Consider the following 5,428-nt stretch of genomic DNA (forward strand, 5'->3'; position numbering starts at 1 on the left):
GGCCCGGAGAGCGCCTTTCCTTCGGCCGCGGGAGAGAGGGGGTGGGGACAGAGGCGGGCGTGGACGGGGCGCCCGCACGGGCTGCGGGGGAGACTTTTGTGCGTCAAATAGCGTCCACGTCAAGGTGAGTAAATAAGAAACGTCAATCTCGATTTTTTTCTTTTCTTTTTTTTTTTTTTTTTGACGTATTTAGCATTTACAGCCTCCGGGAAAGGTGATTTAGAGCCATGGTGTCTGTTCATTTTAGCTAGCTCTTTGGGGTCTATTTTAAGTATCTAATGAGAGAGAGAGAGAGAGAGAGAGAGAGAGAGAGAGAGAGAGAGAGAGAGAGAGAGAGAGAGAGAATGAAAATGAGAATGAATGGCAGTGCTCACGATGGAAACGTCTGTTCCCCGAAACCAGGGCTGTGGGAAGCGTTGTTAACTTGACACCCGGCTTCCCTTAGGTCGGGGCTTAGGCGTGTTCAGTGTGTTTGTGAACTTGAACGGTAATTCCCCAGGTCGTTCTGGACTTTGGAGGCCACAGCTGAGTCGACACCCCTGCCCCAGCCGACCACGCCGCACTCGCTCCCCGGGGACAGGGAAGGAAGGGTTAAAAGGGCGGCGAGGGAGGCGCAGTTGCTGCCAGATCGCTGGAGAGGACTCCGGAAATTACCACCTTTTCTCCTAGTATCTGAATCGCCGAGATAATAGGCAAATGGTTCCTTCCCCTTTGACATCCAGAAGATGCAAGTATTCTAATATTAAAGAAATTAATCAAGGAGGACAGAGTGATTTGCATTAGGGCAGATCTTGTACAAATCTTAAGACGCCCAATTCTCGTTGTTCCGAATATGAAGACAAAGGGGCCACCAGGTGGCGACAGATAACAATTTCTGAGAACCAACGACGGCCCGCGAGGGAGCAGTTCTTCCAGGGAAACTGCAGGCCCTTTCCAGTTCACGCTCATCCCCTGCCGCGTTGCACAAAGCAGAGCCTTTTCAAATCGGAGAGATACCGCCGGAAGTGGCTTGGAACACCCAGAGTCCCTGTCGCTTTGGTGAAAGACGAGGAGGTGCAGAGTATCCGTTTTTCACAGAGGTGCTCCTCAAAGATACCCTCACGAACCCCCTTTGCTCTTGGGCAAGGTGTCTCTCTGCGAAACGAGACCAAGGAAATAAGAGATTTGGATTGCGATTCTGACAGAGAGCTTTTAGGATGTATCTGTTTTCAGTTCTTCGTTCAACAGTAAATGAGGCAAATTCAGTCCTTTCCCAAAAGAGTGGGATGCAAAAAATATGATTTCCCATGAGATGCTCTTAGTGAAATGGTATGGGATAGGGTACTAGGTATAGTAATATTTTATCCATTTCTTTCCATGTAAAGCACTCTTGAACTATTTAAAGTAACAGGTATTTAGCCCTTGTTTCAGACTTACATGTATGGGACTACTGTTTGTGAACGTTCTGGAAAGTTCTGCTTTAGTTTCAGAGAACTGGATAACTTCTATTTCAGATAGGATTCATGACCTAATCCTGGCCAGCTGCTCAAGGGAGAAAACTGAACCTAAAGGAAGGAGGTTCCTCGTTTTTGTTGCTCTGGCTCAGTCCCTTTCTTGTAAGAACTCAACACCCAAGGGTCTCATCTCTGTCATCTGAAATCCCCACCATGGGTTTTTCTGGAGCAGTTGGCCACCTGGAGCTCATTCTTTCTGTCTCACTGAGTCCCAGGGCTGAAGTCCTGTTTTCTTTGCCTTTGGGTGTGTCAGGGATCCCTGAGATCTATACAACCTGAAATCTCAAGCCGTCTCACAGTATCTTCTCTCTGGGGCTACAGGCACATTTTTCTCAACTTCATAGCCAGGGACAAGCCACAGGCAAGCGTCAGAGCATGGGCAGACTTGAAATGGTTAAGAAAATTTTTCATCTTCTCTAGATCAGGACTTTATACTCCACTGGTCCACACACCCCACTCCCAACTCTGTTTTGGCCACCAGAATGGAGCTGATCTGCAAACATCATTTTTGTGGCAGTAGCTGACATATACACCAAGGCAGCCAGGGAGAGCCAAAGTGGGACCCAGAGGTGCCTTGGCATCATAGGCTTCCCTGATTGCTTACTGTGGGCCGAGGCGAGCCTGATGGTGGTAGTGGTGGAGGGAAGTGGAGTGTGTTAGAGACCCATCGTTCTCTGTATGTATGTTTCTCACACTTTAGAACATAATTAATTTATATTATAAAGGTGAGAAGCAACTCTCATGGAAATTACGTGGTGTTTATTGTATGAATTCTCATTTAACTACTGCCTGTATTTTGCTCGTGAGGAAACTGAAGTACAAAGAGCGTCCAGAACTTCTCAAACCACACCCTTCATGGGAAGTGGGCTGAAAATTCTTCCCCCTTCAGTCCCAGTGCCCTGTACACTGCTCAGGGAGGCTTCCCAACTCTGCCACGAACCACTTGACCTTGGGAAATCACTTAATCTCTCTGGACTCCCACAATGGGAGGGGTAGGATATCAGATGAGACCAGATAAGTCTTTGTTTATCTGAAATAATTTAGTAATAGTGTTACTTCAGTAATAGTGTGACTAATTAGTGTTACTAATAGTACTATTAGTAACACTAATAGTAATAGTGTGACTTTTCTCACTGGGGAGTCTTCTTGTGTTGTGAGTGCTAAGGACTCCTCTCGAGGACCTCATGAGGTCTTCCCGGCAGCCTCTTACAGGAGGAAAAGCAAAGACTTTCAAGTCAGTCAGCCAAGTTCAAATCTAGATTCTCTTTATCAGCTATTATTTACTGCTCCAAATGTTCTCATCTGTAAAATGAGGGCGAATACCAGCTTTGTGGGCTATCGTATGTGATGTCCATAACGCTCAGCAAGTCTACCTGTGCCTCGTTTATGGTGTGCAACAAATGTTAACTCTGCTCCTGTCCTGCCCCCTCAGTTCAGCAATGATTCTGAGCCCATTTCAATGTCTCTGCGGATATGGAAGTGAAGCCTCACATGTGTTTGACTTTGTTGCCCATTTGTTCCAGTGGAGCTTGATCACCCCTTGGCATGGACTTGAGGACCCTTTCTCTGGTGAGTTGGAGGTTTTTTAACCCCCAGAGAAGTTTCGATTCCAAGAGGAGAAAACTTTCTGATGGGATGTTCAGATTCACCTGACGAGGGGTGAGAGGGAGCCTGTTTGGGAACGGAATCCTCCCTCTGCCTCAGGGACATTGCTGTGTCTGGAACACCCGAGGCATGCTCCCTGCAGGGACTTGACAGCGACTGTTCCCCTGCCTGGGAAGGAAGCTCTTCCCAGAGTAGCTCTGGGATTTGTTCCCCCTGTTCTTGGTCTTTGCTCAAACATTCAAATGTTATTTTCTCAGTGAGACCTTGCTTTATCCTTCTACTTAAAATTTCAATTCTCCCCCTCCCACAGTACTTCCTGTCCCTTCCCTGTATTTTCTTATACCACTTGGTATATTGTATATTGTATTTATTTATTGTTCCTTTCTTCCCACTAAAATGTAAGCTCCATGAGGGCAGGATTTTTTTTTTTTAAACCAAGGTATTCCCAGCATAGAGTGGTTTCTGGAACACTGTAACTACCCCATGGATATGTTGCTGTCTTTTATTTGTGCTGCTGAATGGACGTTACATTCCCAACCTCTTTAGCTGGCCATTTGGAAGGCCCCTAGCAACTGCAGAATGAGGTGGGCAGTCATTTTGCATCAGTTTTTTTCTTCATCTGGATTCAGAGAAGTTGAGAGAAAGAAGAAATAAGTCCCCCAAAATCAGAGCCACCTAGGAGACTTCAGTTATCCTAAAAGGGAGCAGCTAGGTATGTGAGTATTCAAACCACTGCTATGAGTTGTGAAAGATCTGTTTAGCAAGTTTTGAGACAAGTGTCTTAAAGTATTCTTTTAATTCCATTTAGTACATGTACTTTTTAATATTTTTCCTCTTATTTTCTTTCCTTGGTGGGTTTCGAGCTCAGAGAAGAAGGCAGCGTTGGGATGGGGGTGTTGGCTGCTGATTTAAGTGCTCAGTCCGCCTTTGGTTGTGTTCTTCCAACACCAACAGGGAGAAACTGGATCTGGTGCCAGTTACGATGGAGGAGAGATTTTCCTCCTAATGCACCGTCCAGGAGGAAACTGAAACTTACCGTCTTTACAGAATGATCATTTTCAAATAATTCTATAGAAAGACACTTAGAATGATTTTATTAGAGATGAAGACACACTTAGGGGCCTAAAGGCATGAAACACCAAAAGCCTTGTTTCAGGATAGAAGGGGAAGCAAGCCAAAGGTATTTCAAAGGGGCAAAAGAAACTCATGAAAGTGACCCACATGTGGTCTTTACAAAGTTACTCTCACTCTCCCTAGGCCTCAGTTCCTTCATATGTGAATGGAGATGATGATGTCTATCCTACACTGGTGTTGTGAAGAAAGCATTAAGATATGAAATGTACAATGCCTAACACATAATAGCTTATCAATACATATAATTATCATTCTTCCTAAACATGCTCATTTTAAACATTTAAAAAATAATACTCCTTGTGCCTATGTCCTCCAACCATACTTCCTCGTTTTCCTTTCCTTCATACTCAAACTGCTTGTTCTCCTTTTCCTCACTTCAGATGCACTCACACTCACAAATATGCGTATATGATGTTCTCCCCGCAAATGGTTCTGCTCTCCCTAATGTCACCAACCACCTCTTTGTTACTATCCATCCACCCTTTTTAGTTCTTATCTCAATTGTTCTCTCTAACTTTTGGCAAAGCAGACCTTTCCAGTCAAACTGTTTTTTTAAAAAAATTTTATTCTTGCCCTGGCTAGTGTGGCTCAGCAGACTGAGTGATGGCCTGGGAAGCAAGGGGTTGCCTGTTTGACTCCCAGTCAGGGCACATGCCTGGGTTGTGGGCCATGTCTGCAGTCAGGGGCACGTGAAAGGCAACCACACATTAATGTTTCTCTCCCTCTCTGTCTCTCCCTGCCCCTCTAAAAATAAATAAGACCTTTAAAAAATTTATTCTTGAAACATTTGTTTTTTCTATTGGTACTTTGTTTTAAAAGATTTTATTTTTTAGGGAGAGGAGAAAGGAAGGAGGAAGAGAGGGAGAGAAACATTGATGTGAGAGAGAAACATTGATTGGTTGCCTCTTGTAGGTGCCCCAACCAGGGATGGAGCGTGCAACCCAGGCATGTGCCCAGATCAGGAATCAAACCAGTGACCAGCCTTCCGCTTTGCAATATGATGCCCAACCAACTGAGCCACAGCAGTCAGGGCCTGACCTTGAAAGTCTTTTCTGGGTTTCTGTGGTGTACTCACTACGAGTTAGGAGGCTTTTAGTAGCAGTTAAAAGAAACCTCAATCCAAACTGGTTTAGACAATAATAAAGTTATTTCACATGATATTAAAGCTCAGAGGGCTGGCTCGCAGAGCAGTTGAT

This window comes from Phyllostomus discolor, chromosome 4, assembly GCF_004126475.2.
Source record: "Phyllostomus discolor isolate MPI-MPIP mPhyDis1 chromosome 4, mPhyDis1.pri.v3, whole genome shotgun sequence".
In the NCBI taxonomy this organism is placed as follows: Eukaryota; Metazoa; Chordata; class Mammalia; order Chiroptera; family Phyllostomidae; genus Phyllostomus; species Phyllostomus discolor.